Raw genomic sequence first — 18,148 nt, 5'->3', positions numbered from 1 at the left:
AGGACCTGCATCTGGGCCATCCCTCCCACTTGTGCAGCGGGTGCGGCCGCCGTAGCTATGTGCGAGGCGCCATTTCGCGCGTCTGCTACCCCCGCTGTTTCGCTCTCCTCATGTCCCTCATGTCCCTCAATTTGGTCCTGGACCGACCCTGCTTCACTCTCCCTAACCGGACCCCAGCCGTCTTGATCCGCCATAGCGCGACTTTCAAAATTCGGGTTTTGTAAAACAAAACGAATTTCGGCCGCTCCAAATTTTGACCAAATTTTTTTTTTTTCCTCTATTCGTTTTTTTTTTTCAAAATTTGGTCGGGCCTCGAATCTCACTCCCGACACCAATTGTTACAGACGTGGCTTGGATGTTATTTACCGAGCGGTTTTATGGTATGACCACGTCTGCACAAGTTACCCGATTGTGCCCGAACGTTGACTAGTCGCGCTATGCTGGCTCAATAAGAAAAAGAAGACACCCGGCTGGATTACAATAACACAATACGACACCAGGGGTTCAGTTCTCAAGACCTCCGGAGGAGGTTATATTAAGGCGGAAGGTTAGATTACAACTACAAGAGGGACAGCATAGAAAGACAAGCACTTAGACACAATCTTATATTATTCCCAACAGACGACAGATAAACGGGACAAAATGCTGACTCACACGGGGATTGATGGCAAGGAAAGGCAGGTAGCGATGGCTCCAGGTGCACCTGGGCTCAAAGGTCAGAATCGACTCGGTCCGGTCCAGAGATGCGGGGAGGTCGCAGCGCTCGGATGGCGTCTTGTCTGCTCAAGCTGGGGGCGCATCTGACTCAGCGCTCGCAGGTGGCTTTCCTTCTCCAAGCTGGGTGCGCATCTCTCGTCACATCCGGCGCGTGGCCGCGTATATCCGGCGGGGAGTGACACGCCCTCGGCTCGTTAGCTCCGCCTCGTGGAATCGGCACGTTGCTTCTCATTGGGTGCGTGCGGGGGGTTTACCAGGCTCCGCCCTTGACGAGGAGCTGACAAGGAGCCCCTTCGTGGTAACCCCGTGGAGCGCATGGTCTGGAGCTAATCGAGCCGGTGTGAGGACGCATCCTCCCCCGCTCCGCCGCCATCTCCTCTGTTGTTGTTGTAATTGTTGGGGAAGAAGATGGAAGGAGGTATGGGAAAGGTCCTAAACTCACTACTGATGCCATATAATCACATTCTGGTGCAACGAAGAGTCATAATTAATGGAGACGAGGCCTTAACTGACATAGAATAAGAATAACTAGGAAGATGTCCGAAAGTTGTCTACGTGTGGTGCGGTGGACCTGGGCACGACATTTAATGGGGGAATAAGGGGAAGGTCGGCTCTACTGATTGTTATTTACATGCAATGGGACTAGGGAATGGGGGATTGGGGAAAGTTGGGGAGTATTGGAGAAAATAGGGGAATATTTACAAGCGGATATGGAGGCCAAATTCCATATTCGCAACAATATGTAGTGCAACATCTCAAAAAGTTGCGGACAGATTCAGACGAAAGTTGGTGGACATGTTGGGCGAGTGACAAGGAAGGATTTTTCCGATTTTGTTGAAGATCCGAATCCGGCAACAATAACGTTTTATGTAATTCTTCACCACTGAGAGATGAGTCCAAACATGATATGATGTGTATACATGTACAGTGCATTCAGAAAGTATTCAGACCCCTTTACTTTTTTCACATTTTGTTATGTTGCAGCCTTACACTGAAATCGTTTAAATTCATTTCTCTCCCTATCAATCTACACTCAATACTCCATAATGACAAAGAGAAAACAGGATTTTAGAAAATTTTGCAAATTTATTATAAAGAAAAAACGGAAATATCACATTTACATAAGTATTCAGACCCTTTACTATGACACTTGAAATTTAGCTCAGGTGCCTCCCATTTCTCTTGATCATCTTTGAGATGTTTCGACACCTTGATTGGAGTCCACCCGTGGTAAATTCAATTGATTGGACATGATTTGGAAAGGCACACACCTGTCTATATTAGGTCTCACAGCTGACAATGCATATCAGAGCAAAAACCAAGCCATGAGGTCGAAGGAACTGCCTGCAGAGCTTAGAGACAGGATTGTGTCGAGGCACAGATCTGGGGAAGCCTAAAAAAAACAACCTCTGCTGCATTGAAGGTTCCCAAGAGCACAGTGGCCTCCATTAATTCTTAAATGGAAGAAGTTTGGAATAACCAGGACTCTTCCTAGAGCTGGCCGCCCGGCCAAGCTGAGCAATCGGGGGAGAAGGGCCTTGGTAATAGAGGTGACCAAGAACCCGATGGTCACTCTGGCTGAGCTCCGGAGATCCTGTGTGGAGATGGGAGAAACTTCCAGAAGGACAACCATCACTGCAACACTCCACCGATCTGGGCTGTATGGCAGAGTGGCCAGACTGAAGCCAAACAGTTCAATCTTGGTTTCATCAGACCACAGAATCTTGTTTCTCGCAGTCTGAGAGTCCTTTAGGTGCTTTTTTGCAAACTCCAAGCGGGCTTTCATGTGTCTTTCACTGAAGAGAGACTTCCGTTTGACCACTCTGCCATAAAGCCCAGATCGGTGGAGTGTTGCAGTGATGGTTGTTGCTGTATATATACTGAATGCACTGTATATACAGTCACGTGAAAAAGTAAGTACACCCCATGTAAAGTTTTGACTTTTTCAACATATTTCAACATATAGCTATTTGATCTTCATTTCAACAATATTGATAGATAAAGGTGATATAATATAACAAATATCATGAAACATTTACATATTGTCGTCCATTGTATAACTTAAAATAAACATAAATGCAAATTTCGCATGTGCAAAAAGTAAGTACACCCCGACATTTATCACTACTTCAAATACTTAAAATTAGAATCAGGTGCACCAGCTCAGGTGCAAATGATTAGAACATCGTTGGAGAGGATCTTGGAGGAACCTGTCTTATTTAAACCTCAGACATTTCGTTTGGTTTGCTCTTTGTTGTTGAAGTGTGCGGCATCACCATGCCGAGATCAAAAGAGCTTTCTGCGGCCTTCAGAAAGAAGGTTATAGATGCCTACGAGTCTGGGAAGAGATTTAAAAAGATCTCCAAACAATTTGAAATCAATAATTCGACTGTCCGGAAGATCATCTACAAGTGGAGAAGATTCCAAACAACTGCCAAGTTGTTCAGGCCAGGCCGCCCCAGCAAGTTCAGCCCGAGAGCAGACCGCAAGATGCTGAAAGAAGTCTCTAAGAACCCCAGAATGTCATCACGGGACCAACAGGTAGCTCTTGCCACTGTTGATGTCAAAGTGCACAAGTCTACCATTAGAAAGACGATGCACAAATTTGATCGACATGGGAGGTGTGCCAGGAGGAAACCTTTGCTGTCCAGAAAGAACATCAGGGCAAGACTAAAGTTTGCCAATGAACACCTAGGCAAAGACCAGCTCTTCTGGAACAATGTGCTCTGGACAGATGAGTCAAAGGTAGAGCTATTTGGCCACAGTACCAGAAGACATGTTTGGCGAAAACCAAAGACAGCATTTGACCACAAGAACCTGATACCAACTGTAAAGCATGGTGGTGGAAATATTATGGTTTGGGGCAGCTTTGCTGCATCAGGGCCTGCGCAGCTCACCATCATATAATGCACGATGAATTCTTCATTGTACCAGAGGGTTATTGAGGATAATGTGAGGCCATCTGCTGGAAAGTTGAAGCTCAACCGAAGGTGGACCTTGCAACATGACAATTACCCTAAACATACCAGTAAATCCACCAATGAATGGCTGAAAAGAAAGAAATGGAGGGTTCTGGAATGGCCAAGTCAAAGCCCGGATCTAAATCCCATCGAGATGTTGTGGGGGGATTTGAAACGAGCTGTGCATGCAAGAAACCCCTCAAACATCGCACAGCTGAAAGAATTCTGCATGGAGTATTGGGCAAAAATTTCTCCCAGTCGATGTCAGAGACTGGTAGAGAGTTATAAGAAATGCCTACTTGAGGTTGTTTCTACCAAAGGGCCAAGGGTGTACCACCTATTAGAGCCAAATACCACCTATTAGAGCCAAGGGTGTACTTACTTTTTCCACATGCGAAATTTGCATTTATGTTTATTTAAATTATACAATGGACTCCAAAATGTAAATGTTTCATGATATTTGTTATGTTATATCACCTTTATCTATCAATATTGTTGAAATGAAGATCAAATAGCTATATGTTGAAATATGTTGAAAAAGTCAAAACTTTACATGGGGTGTACTTACTTTTTCACATGACTGTATTTATTTATATATATATATATATATATATATATATATATATATATATATATATATATATATATATATATATATATATATATATATATATATACATATATATATATATATATATATACATATATATATATATATATATATATATATATACATATATATATATATATATATATACATATATATATATATATATATATACATATATATATATATATATATATACATATATATATATATATATGTATACATATATGTATATATATATATATATATATATATATATATATATATATATATATATACATATATATATATATATATATTTATATATATATATATATACATATATATATTGTTACGGTCCGCGGATAAGATGTTGTTTACCGAGCGGAGGCACCGCGGCCGAACAGTTTTTTCCCGACTAAACCCGATTCCCTGAACGTTGGCCCGATCGCGCCACAGCTATTCAATGAGGGAAAAGACAAAGACGACACGGAAGTGAAGAAGAGGAAGACGAAGGCAAAAAAAAAGGTTTGAAATACGATTACTATTTATTACTATTTACAGGCTCAAAGAAACCAAGGAGAAGGAAAGATAAGAAAATAATTTACAGAAGCTTTTAGAGACAGTGAAAATACTAGCTTATCTAACAGGCTTAACTTATTCCCAGGGACAAGACAAAAGACAGACTACGAACACACTTACACGGGGAATGATGATAGGAATGGCAGGTGGATGGCTGGCGGGATAGGGAGGTCCAACGGGTCCTGCAGCACAATCGGCGCGTTGGGCAGCCGCCGTTCCTTCACGGCCCTGCTCCAAACTGCCGTCCAGGCCCCACGCTGCTGTGGCTGCAGTTTCGGTGGCTCAAGCTGCTGTGGATGCAGTTTCGGTGGCTCAAGCTGCTGTGGATGCAACCGTCACTCTTGTCATGGACCTCTCTTTGTCATGGACCTCTCTTTGTCATGGACCTCTCTTTGTCATGGACCTCTCTTTGTCATGGACCTCTTTACTCAGCTCTCTCTTGGACCTCCTACTCCGCTTTGCTCTCTTGTCACTCTTGCGCGCGCACTTTTATAACGCCTCCGGCAATTAAGCCGCCGGCCTTCAGGACACGCCCATCGGTGTGCTCACCTCGGCCATGGTTGGTCGCGCGACCCTCTGGCTCCGCCCTTGATAACGACGGGCGGGCACGCCTTTCTTCCCCAACCCGAGCACATGTTCAATGGCAGCAATTGTAGTTGGCAATGCAAATGGCAATTGACGAAAGGGGAAATGGAGGTTTTGGGAATGGGAATGAAAGATGAAGGGAATCTATCTTTTTCACTTGGTGCAATGGAGTGTCATTTTAATGGAAGACAAAGCCTTAACCTGATACACATAATAAGGAAATAAACTACTGAACAAGGGTTTTATAGTGTCCTTCAATGTATGCGTTATGGAATTAACTACCGGGACGCCCTTTGACCTTTACACAACACTGGAGGCAGGAGGGGCCAGAATAAAGCAATAATAATAATAAAGCACACAATAAAAAAAATACAATCCTCATATCCGCAACAATATATATATATCTATTTCTGCCTGGTCCACTGTATGTGCTGTCATTGTGAAGTGGAAACGTCTCGGAGCAACGACAGCTCAGCCGGAAAGTGGTAGGCTACACAAGCTCAAAGAACGGGACTGCCGAATGCTGAAGCGTGTCGGGCGTAAAAATCATCTGTCCTTGGTTGAAACACTCACTACCGAGTTCCAAACTGCCTCTGGAAGCAATGTCCGCACAACTGTTCATAGGGAGCTTCATGAAATGATTTTCCATGGCCGAGCAGCCACACACAAGCCTAAGATCACCATGTGCAATGCCAAGCGTCAGCTGGAGTGGTGTAAAGCTCGCCACCATTGAACTCTGGACCAGTGGAAACGCGTTCTCTAGAGTGATGAATCATGCTTCACCATCTGGCAGTCCAACGGTTTTCTAACGAATATTGATTTGGCGGATGCCAGGAAAACGCTACCTGCCCAAATGCATATTAAAGTTTGGTGGAGGAGGAATAATGGTCTGAGGCTGTTTTTCATGGTTCGGGCTAGGCCCTTTAGTTCCAGTGAAGGGAAATCTTAACGCTACAGCATACAATGATATTCTAGAGATTGTGTGCTTTCAACAAGATAGTGGATACAAAACATAAACTGTTCAGCCTGGCGAAGGTATCTTCAAATAGTTTGCAGGTACCGCCTATTGAGCCATAATATTGGGGCCAGTCTGTCATTGTCATTCTTCCAGTCACTGAGAAGTGGAGGATGCAAGTTCACCTGGGCCACCAAGTATTCCGCCAGAGAGGAGCTTTATAGTGAGCTCATCAGATATGGGGCATAAGGACAAGTACATTTTGTGCCGGAGGCAAAGATTCCAATGAATTCTTGGATGTTCTAAGCATTGAATACCTGAGTTTCTGAATGCTTCACGTGGTCGATGTCGGCTTGTACAGATTGCAATAAAATCTTCTGCTTTGGATCTTGTTTCAGGGGAGCTCAGATGTTCACTGTTCAGCATCAAGGTTGCTGTCCAATGTCCATGCTGTTCTCTTTCCAATACAAGTGAACTGTGAGGTGCTATCAAAACATTTAGAGCATGGAAATACAGTGTTTGTCTAGAGGTTTATCTGACACCATGCACTCTCAGAAATTTGGCCTTTTGACAAGTTCCACATTCCATCTAAAGTTCTGCATTGATGTCTTCCAGGAATGCTAGTAGCAGAAGTAAAACATCTGTATCTCTGAAAAATTTGATAAGCCTTTGAAAGAGATATACAGTAGAAGCTTCCATAAGGATCAAAAATAATATCTACCCTCGTACAGTTGTCGTTTAAATGACAAGCCTCTGTGGATGTGATAGCATCAGCCAAAACACCAAATTAATTGGACCGTCCTCTGCTCAGCGGAAGATGGGGTTTTGCAATGACTTGTGTGTCTGTGTGTCTGTCCGGGCCGTAACTTTTTTTACCATTTGAGTTTTGTCATAAAATTTTCAACAAAGCCTTTTTATGAGAATATGGAGAAGACAAATTAATAATTTTGTCAAAAGGTCAAAACGTCAAAGGTCAATATCACATGAAATCATCAATTTTCATCCAATTGACCTGAAATTTCAATTTTGCATTATTTGAGTGTTGGCATCTAATTTTCAACAAAGCTTTATTATGAGAACATGGAGAAGGCAAATTAATAATTGGGTCAAAAGGTCAAAGGTCAGCATCACAGAAAATCGTCAATTTTCATCCAATTGAGCTGAAATTTAAAGAATTTGCATATTTGGTCACTGAATTGGTTCACCAATCAACAGCTAGAAGCCATATGTTTTTTTTTTAGATCAAGAGGTCAAAGGTCAATGTTGCCCAAAATCACCAATTTTCATGCGATTGATCTGAAAAATAAAGAATTTGCATATTGGGTCACTGAATTGGTTCACCAATCAAAAGCTAGAAGCCGTATGTTTTTTAATATCAAAAGGTCAAAAGTCAAGGTTGCATAAAATCGCCAATTTTCACTCGATTGATCTGAAAATTAAATAATTTGCATATTGGGTCACTGAATTTATTCACCAATTAAAAGCTAGAAGCCGTATGTTTTTTTTTAAGATCAAAAGGTCAAAGGTCAAGTTTGCATAAAGTAGTCAATTTTCATTTTGCATTTTTAAAAATCTTTTTTGTTTTCGTCATATTTAGCATACTGAAGAGGAAGAAGAAGAAGAAAAAAAGAAGAAGACGTCTAAATACAAATGGACGTGGATGGGCTTTGCATTTTCAGATGCTTTATAGTTTGAATTTTATTTATTTATTTTCCACATATTTCTTCAAAGCAACTAGATGGTATTCATATAATTATTTCCCTGTGCAGTCTTACAAATTTGTAATTGCATCTATCTACACATCTGAGGTAAATGTGTACAAATTATACTTTGAAAAGTCTGCTATAAATTATAGAGTACATTCATAAACCTTTACAAAGTAGCTCTTATTCTCGTTCTCGAGTGTTTTCGTAACTACCAAGGCTGATAAAGACGCCAGAATAGATCGCTAAAGTATAAATCGGGAGATCGTTAAAACGCCAAATTTTACTTCTTTGCTTTTTTTCACTTGCTGAGCAAGATTGAGGCGATTACAATGATTTTCGTTTCGCACGGTTTTCGCTGTACGCTCAATATGCGCTATATCAAATGGTCATGTAACACGCGGTAAAGTTTCAATTTCCTCCGTTGAACGGTTTTCGATGTACGCTCAATATGCGCTATATCAAATGGTCATGTAACATGCGGTGAAGTTTCAATTTCCTCCGTTGAACGGTTTTCGCTGTACGCTCTTAACAAAATGCAGACTCGTATGTATGCGCTCGATAGCTTTACCCCGCTTTTTGCTTCACGAGCTCGTGGTAATATTTATATGTGCATGTACTTTCATAATACAAAGTAATCATGCTCACATAAAGGAAGCATTGAAATTATCAAGAAATTAACACCAAATAAGTGCGTGCACATTATTGTGGTTGTGGGGGGACCAAAAGATTAGCAAATGCTTGTTAAGATTCGGTCCTTTTGTGAAGTTGCAGGAATTGAAGAGTAAGAAACAATCAATAGAAGAGAATAGACAAAATCACAAACAAACACTAGTATTAATACAGAAGACAAAACTAGAGAGTTCATAGACACATAACGTTATCCCACGCTATCTTGAGAAACAAGGATGTGGGCGGGGTCTACAAGCCGCAAATTTGATTGGTTGTGATGACATAAAATGCCATAGTATTTTGTCCAAGTCCTGCTAATCGGAAGGATTTTGAAAGTGCTACAAGGTGATTTGTATTCTACAGTATTCAAGTACCTGTATATAATTCAATTGAATAAAATTTAAAGGTCATAGAAAAAATAAGCACAGTCGACACAGTGGCTATTACATCACCTTATTTAACAGTTTCATTCATTTATTGGTGCTTGTTGTTTGTGTCCTTTTTAAAGTCCTTAAAAACAGTACGTTTCCTGTTTGGAATGACTTGCAATTTTGTTTGATTGTCACACAGACAGAGTAAAAAAATTACATCCATGTCAAAAGGAAGCGGTTCAGTTTGGAATTTTAATATGAAATAGGCAGAGCCTAGAAGGGAACAAAACACATCAGAATTACCCTTTAGAACCCTTTAAAATTACCCTTAAGAATTAACCTTTAGAATTATCTATTAGAATTACCCTTTCGAACCCATTAGAATTACACTTTAGAACCCTCTAGAATCACTCTTTAGAATTACCCTTTAGAACTATCCTTTAGAACCCTTTAAAATTACCCTTTAGAATTACCCTTTAAAATTACTCTTTCCAATTACACTTTAGAACTATCCTTTAGAACCCATTAGAATTACCCTTTAGAATTACCCTTTAGAATTACCCTTTAGAATTACCCTTTAGAATTACCCTTTAGAATTACACTTTAGAATTACACTTTAGAATTACACTTTAGAATTACCCTTTAGAATTACACTTTAGAATTACCCTTTAGAATCACCCTTTAGAATTACCCTTTAGAATTACCCTTTAAAATTACTCTTTAGAATTACACTTTAGAACTATCCTTTAGAACCCATTAGAATTACCCTTTAGAATTACCCTTTAGAATTACCCTTTAGAATTACACTTTAGAATTACACTTTAGAATTACCCTTTAGAATTACACTTTAGAATTACCCTTTAGAATCACCCTTTAGAATTACCCTTTAGAATTACCCTTTAAAATTACTCTTTAGAATTACACTTTAGAACTATCCTTTAGAACCCATTAGAATTACCCTTTAGAATTACCCTTTAGAATTACACTTTAGAATTACCCTTTAGAATCACCCTTTAGAATTACCCTTTAGAATTACCCTTTAAAATTACTCTTTAGAATTACACTTTAGAACTATCCTTTAGAACCCTTTAGAATTACCCTTTAGAATTACCCTTTAAAATTACTCTTTAGAATTACACTTTAGAATTACCCTTTAGAATTACCCTTTAGAATTACTCTTTAAAATTACTCTTTAGAATTACACTTTAGAATTACCCTTTAGAATTACACTTTAGAATTACCCTTTAGAATCACCCTTTAGAATTACCCTTTAGAATTACCCTTTAAAATTACTCTTTAGAATTACACTTTAGAACTATCCTTTAGAACCCATTAGAATTACCCTTTAGAATTACCCTTTAGAATTACCCTTTAGAATTACCCTTTAGAATTACCCTTTAGAATTACACTTTAGAATTACACTTTAGAATTACCCTTTAGAATTACACTTTAGAATTACCCTTTAGAATCACCCTTTAGAATTACCCTTTAGAATTACCCTTTAAAATTACACTTTAGAACTATCCTTTAGAACCCTTTAGAATTACCCTTTAGAATTACCCTTTAAAATTACTCTTTAGAATTACACTTTAGAACCCTTTAGAACCCTTTAGAATTACACTTTAGAATTACCCTTTAAAATTACTCTTTAGAATTACACTTTAGAACTATCCTTTAGAACCCTTTAGAATTACCCTTTATAATTACGCTTTAAAATTACTCTTTAGAATTACACTTTAGAACTATCCTTTAGAACCCTTTAGAATTACCCTTTAGAATTACCCTTTAAAATTACTCTTTAGAATTACACTTTAGAACTATCCTTTAGAACCCTTTAGAATTACCCTTTAGAATCATCCTTTAGAATTACCCTTTAGAATTACCCTTTAGAACTATCCTTTAGAACCCTTTAGAATCACCCTTCAGAATTACCCTTTAAAATTACTCTTTAGAATTACCCTTTAGAATTAACCTTTAGAACAATCTTTTAGAACCCTTTAGAATTACCCTTCAGACTCACCCTTTAGAATTACCCTTTAAAATTACCCTTTAAAATTGCTCTTTAGAATTAACCTTTAGAACTATCCTTTAGAACCCTTTAGAATTACCCTTTAGAATCACCCTTTAGAATTACCCTTTAAAATTACTCTTTAGAATTAACCTTGAGAACTATCCTTTAGAACCCTTTAGAATTACCCTCTAGAATCACCCTTTAGAATTACCCTTCAGAATTACCCTTTAAAATTACTCTTTAGAATTACACTTTAGAACTATCCTTTAGAACCCTTTAGAATTACCCTTTAGAATCACCCTTTAGAATTACCCTTTAGAATTACCCTCGAGAATCACCCTTTAGAATTACCCTTCAGAATTACCCTTTAAAATTACTCTTTAGAATTACACTTTAGAACTATCCTTTAGAACCCTTTAGAATTACCCTTTAGAATCACCCTTTAGAATTACCCTTTCGAATTACCCTTTAGAATATCCTTTAGAACCCTTTAGAATTACCCTTTAGAATCACCCTTTAGAATTACCCTTTAAAATTACTCTTTAGAATTAACCTTTAAAATTACTCTTTAGAATTAACCTTTAGAACTATCTTTTAGAACCCTTTAGAATTACCCTTTAGAATCACCCTTTAGAATTACCCTTTAAAATTACTCTTTAGAATTACCCTTGAGAACTATCCTTTAGAACCCATTAGAATTAACCTTTTGAACACTCTCAAATTACACTTTAGAATTAGATAAAACACCCCTTAGAATTAAAGAAACCCTTTAGAAACACAATGGGTTAGAAAGGTTCTCCTTTGACGGACGGATGGACATAACCATCTGTCCGTAATAACCTATTCTTGAATAAAGGACATAACCAAATATTGAAGCGAATTCACCGCTTAAAAATGATCTCACTCCTCTCTGCACATTTGCGATCGGGATGAATTCAGAGCCAAAGTACTTCGAAACTACGAGTTAATTTTATGATTTATGTTGCGATTTGTGTTCAAAATATAACATTCAATTGAAATTAAGTTCTTCCTCGATCATAAACTGACGTTTGTAGACAGAAGGACAGACAGACAGACAGACAGAAGGACCCAACTGCTTAACCCCACGTTTTGCTTCACATGCATGGGTTAAAAATGTAGGAACAGATAAGATAATGGAATCTGCAGCTGTAGTTTCCAATGTAAATTACATGAGTACAAAGACAAAGAGGTGAGGATGTAGCAGGGGGACGATTATCGGAACGTGTACTATAATTATCGACAGATGTTTTGTATTGTACTCAAATGGATTACTAGTGATTACCTCCTCCACCAAAGGTGGATGGAGGTTATGTTTTCACCCCTGTCTGTTTGTCCGTTTGTCTGTTTGTGAACAAAATATCTCAAAAAGTTGTGGACGGATTCGAACGAAATTTTGCAGATATGTAACGTTTGTGACAAGTACGCAATGATTAGATTTTGGTGAAGATCTGGATTCGGATCCGGCTACTAGAATTTTAAAGTGATTCTTCACCATTGGGAGATAGGGCCAAAAACGATACATAGCAGGATATCTCAAAAGGTTGTGGATGGATTTGAACGAAACTTGGTGGACCGGTTGGGTGTCTGACGAGGACAAATAGATTCGATTTTGGTGAAGATCTGAATATGGATTTGGATATGAGAATTATTTAATTTTTTAAGTGATTCTTCACTATTGGGTGATAGGGTCAAAAACGATACATAGCAGGATATCTCAAAAAGTTATGGACGGATTTGAACAAAACTTGGTGGACCGGTTGGGTGTCTGACAAGGACGAACAGATTCGATTTTGGTGAAGATCTGAATATGGATTCGGATATGAGAATTATTTAATTTTTAAGTGATTCTTCACTATTGGGAGATAGGGCCAAAAACTATACATTGCGGGATATCTGAAAAAGTTAAGGATGGATTTGGACGAAACTTGGTGGAGAGGTTGTGTGCTTGACAAGGAAGAATCGATTCGATTTTGGTGAAGATATGAATATGGATTTCGGATATGAGAGTTATTTTATTTTTAAATGATTCTTCACCATTGGGAGATATATCAAAAAGTTATGGATGCATTTGGACGAAACCTGGTGGACAGGTTGTGTGTGGGACAAGGAAGAGTCGATTCGATTTTGGTGAAGATATGAATATGAATTCGGATATGAGAATTATTTAATTTTTAAGTGATTCTTCACCATTGGGAGATAGTGCCAAAAACTATACATTGTGGGATATATCAAAAAGTTATGGACGGATTTGGACGAAACTTGGTGGACAGGTTGTGTGTGGGACAAGTAAGAATCGATATGATTTTGGTGAAGATATGAATATGGATTCGGATATGAGAATTATTTAATTTTTAAGTGATTCTTCACCATTGGGAGATCGGGCCAAAAACTATACATTGCGGGATGTATCAAAACGTTATGGATGGATTTGGACGAAACTTGGTGGACAGGTTGTGTACGCGACAAGGAAGTATCGATTGGATTTTTGTGAAGATATGAATATGGATTCGGATATGAGAATTATTTAATTTTTTAAGTGAATCTTCACCATTGAGTGATATGGTCAACCAGGCGGAGGGATACTCTCTACTGAGTGCCGTTCTCGTTTATACTGTTTATATACAAATTTAATGCAGCAAATAATTATTTGAAGGTTATCTCGATAATGACAATGCATGGAATCAATCTTTGGAGTCGGCATGTAACAAATGCAACTTAAGCTTACGTTTGAATACATCGAATCGTATTGGTCGTTTAATGCTTGGGTCAAGGGGATTCCAATATTTTGGTCCAGTATAAATGAGAGTTTTGTGTTCTCGTCCGTAAAATATGGTACGAAAATGTTCGTCTTGAAGGAAGGATATTTATGCAAATCATGGTTTTTGATAAACATTGACATTAACGCCCGAGGCAGTTCATTTGTACTCAATTGGAACATGAAAAACTCAGTTGAAAGTAATATGTTGGAACCCATCTGTGGATCGGTCCCATCGGCCGATGGGTCTGACCCATCTGTGGATGTGTTGTTCACCTTGAAGGAATGTGTTGACAGAATGGTGCTCTTCAATCAGGTACACAGTAATTGGAATTACATGTGGTAGGAATTTAACAGAGATGATTTTTAACACAAACAATACAATACGTTAAACAGAATTTACGGATACAATACGGATACAATTACAGATACAATTACGGATACAATTACGGATACAATTACGGATACAATTACGGATACAATTACGGATACAATTTACGGAATACGGATACAATACGTTAAACAGAATTTAACAGAGATGAATTATGATGCATACACATTCCTTCAAGGTGAACAACACATCCGCAGATGGCGCAGACCCATCGGCCGATGGGTCTGCATTGTCATTTCTCATGCATCCACAGATGGGTCAGACCCATCGGCCGATGGGACCGATCCACAGATGGGTTCCAACAAATATATATCCTCTACTTTCAAAATCATATTTTCAAAAGTTAATCGATTAGTGCTTGACCGAGTAGCGATAATCCTCATAACTCATTTCCGAATAATTAAGATTTTATCCAGTTGTACTTTTTATCTAGTTGAGTTGCCCCAAGCAAGAATACTACAATTTAAATAAGTCATCATTAAGGTAGAATACAACATATGTAATAAATTTAGTGGAAATGTAAATTTTCGCTCCGAGGAGTTTTTCCGATGGCATTCACTAAACTACCAAAGCAAGGCCATCACCATGATACACGAGATAAGAGTTGAATCTGGCAAGGCCCGAGTAACACTTCTTCCTTCCAGGATTTGAGCAAGTTGCGATTTGTTAGTTCATCTCAGAGACCCATCAGCAATTACCATAGATATTGGCACAGGACTGAGCTCTTCCTGAAGAAGGTTATCCAAATTTATAGCACGTCTTCATTCAACTGAGACATCAGGTCAGCACAACAAATATTGGTCAGCCTTTATTTGTGTTGTTTTGGTGTCCAGTGCTGGAGTATTTGTGTTGCTAATCGTGAACAATGATTTTAAGGTTTTGCTTTTTGTTTTGTGTATAACCCTTTGGAAGTTAACTAGTTTGTTAATCCGCCTTTCTGTGCTCAAGCAACTATAAAGTGCTAGTTTCTTTATCGACCCCTTAGTTGCAAGATCACCATTAGCGATGTTTATCAGGCGAGGGGATTCTGTTGTGAAGACGTGTTGACCTTCAAATTATAGAGGGGGGGGGGGATTGTCACCGTACTCGCAAGCCGTTCGCTTTGGCTTTGCGAATGGACCAAACCATTTCATGTAAATAGAGGGGGGGGGGGGATATAATTTTAGATATATATATAGTACGGGCATGCCCTAGTATTCTTAATTTCAGAACATCTGCTTCATATTGTTTTTTTCCGAGATATTCCCATCTCTTTGTAATCGATTCGTTATCATCACTGTCATCTTACGGCAGACCAAACATAGTCCATGTTGATTTGGCAAAATGTATTCGCTCATTAGTCTTGCCCCATCGGGGTTGCGAGGCCATTGCAATGCCGCTGTCTGTGCGCGTGCGTGTATGCCAGCTCCATATGCCAGCTTGAGAAGGTGGAACGGAGCCCTCCCAGGTCTCAAAGTATCCACCTTCATGCGTGTGTTTGTGTGTGTGTGTGTGTGTGTGTGTGTGTGTATATATGTATATGTATGTGCATGTGTATGTGTATATGTTTGTACATGTGTGCATATATATAAATATATATATATGTATATATATATATATATTTTTTTCGCTTTAAATAATTTTTTCTCTGAAACAGCTTGTCCAATCGACTCAAAAATTTAAATGTAGGATGGACTCCCCACGGGGAATGTTTTATTGATTGATATCATAGGTCACAAGGCATGACAGCCATATGGGATTAAAGGGAAAGATTCCAAGAGACCCAAAGACCCAAAATATCCGAAAGACCAAAAAAAGAATCGAAAAGACCGAGAAGACCAAAAAGTCCCTGAAAACCCAAAATACCCTGAAGACCCTTAACGACCCAGAGAACCAAACAACCCAAAACACCAAAAAGACCCTGAGGACCCAGTGGAACCCAAAGACCCAAATTACCCCAAATACCTAGATGACTGAAAAGACCCAAGGACCCCAAAGATGCAGAGGACCCAAAGGACTCTAATGACCTAAAAGACCCTGAATACCCTAATTCACCAGAAGATCCCAAGGATGCAAAAGACCTTGAGCACCCAAAAGACCCAAATTAACCAGAGGACCCAAAAGACCCTTAGGACTCTGAAGACCCAAAAGAAGAGTAATTATGTCTCTTACATTGGAATTGTTGACGGTGGCTTGCAAACCAAGCCTCATGTTCGGTGTACGGAAGCGGGTTTAAAAAAATTACAATAAATACATGGAGTAGGGAGGTGAAATTCGCTGAACGTGATGTGCAAAGTGCACAGAGTAAACTGAGTGTTCTTTTACGTCTGTAGCATGTCAATCCAAAACACCAAAAATACCCTTAAAGACCCTGAGGGTGCAGTGGACCCCAAAGACCCAAAATACCCCAAAGACCCAGATGACCAAAAAAGAGCCAAGGACCCCAAAGATCGAGAGGACCTAAAAGACTCAAATGACCCAAAAGACACTGAGGACCCAAATGACCCAGAGGACACAAAAGACCCAAAATATCCCAAGGATGCAAAAGAGCTTGAACAACCAAAAGTCACAAATGAACCAGAGGACCCAAAAAACCCCAAGGACTCCAAAGACATAAAATAAGAGTAATTATGTCTCTTACATTGGAATTGTAGACGGTGGCTTGCAAACCGAGCCTCAACGTCGGTGTATGGAAGCGTTTTTTTTTTTCTAATCACAATAAATACAAGGCACAGGGAGGTGACATTCACTGAACGTGACGTGCAAAGTGCACAGAGTAAACCGAGTGTTCATTTACGTCTGGAAGATATCTAATACATAAAGAAGATTTAAGCACACCTGACACTGGGCTGAGGCTTCAGACTTTGGCACGCTCATGCGGCTGCACTGTCAAATAAACTGTTCCAACCCGTCATTTTTGATGGGCTTTATACTCGTATATATATATATAAAAGACGAGTCTGATTCATCAAATGACACATCTGATATGGAGAATCAAGCACCAACTGTGTATCTTTATCTCTTTGCTGATGACTCCACTCTCTGTCGCACATTACCTCAACCCTCAGATCAGCAGTCAGCAGCATCTTCACTCTCTGCAGACCTGGACAATATCACAAAACTGGTCAAACAAGTAGAACATGTCTTTCAATCCTGACAAATCTCACACTCTCACTATGTCTCTCCGAAAAGACCGTCTGAACAACCCTCGCATCTACTTTCTTAAGAATCCTCTCCAAGAAGTTCTGTCACTCAAGCTTTTGGGTCTCACTTTCTGCCATGATCTTTCCTGGGAAAACCACATTTCCAAGCTGGCCTCCAAAGCCAGTCGCCGACTGGGCATCCTCCGTCGTGCGAAGTCCTTCCTTGGCACACCTGAGCTCCTCACCACATACAAGGCTTTCATCCGCAGCTTGATGGAAGACTGCTCTCCCCTCTGGGCTGTGCTCCTGCCTCACACCCAGCTCGGCTTCACTCGGTTGAAACCAAAGCATTCAGAATCATTGGAATCTCCCGCAATGAAGATGATTCTGAGGGCCTTTCCCTCTCTCACTGCAGGCAGGTAGGTGGTCTTACTGCCTTTTACCGACTCCTCTCCGGCCTTGCTCTCCCTGCTCTGTCTGTGCTCTGTCCCCCAAATATTCCTGCAGGACGCACAAGAACTGCCAGCAACCCTCTTCTGATGAAACTGTCAAAATCAAGACTCTCTGCTCACCTTCACTCTTTCATTCCTCTTTTCTCCCGCCTCTGGAACAAACTCCCTCACTCTCTTCAAATCCCTCTCCTCCCTCCAGATCTTTAAAACAGCTGCTTAACACCATCTCTTATCTTCCCCCATCCAAAACCTTGATCTTTTCTAC

The 18,148-nt window shown here is 39.5% G+C and overlaps 1 long non-coding RNA gene across 1 annotated transcript in view; it reads right to left on the bottom strand.

Annotated features, from left to right (window-relative positions):
• Positions 1–503: 503 nt before the first annotated feature.
• LOC144892498 (uncharacterized) overlaps positions 504–18,148 on the bottom strand; it is a 94,608-nt gene continuing 76,963 nt past the window's right edge. The window contains exon 2 of the long non-coding RNA XR_013623704.1: positions 504–602. This is a non-coding gene — a long non-coding RNA (uncharacterized LOC144892498). The remainder of the gene's footprint in view (positions 603–18,148) is intronic.

The sequence above is a fragment of the Myxine glutinosa genome, chromosome 6, assembly GCF_964187855.1.
Source record: "Myxine glutinosa chromosome 6, kmMyxGlut1.1, whole genome shotgun sequence".
Classification (NCBI taxonomy): Eukaryota; Metazoa; Chordata; class Myxini; order Myxiniformes; family Myxinidae; genus Myxine; species Myxine glutinosa.
This window is presented reverse-complemented; position numbering and strand designations above follow the sequence as displayed.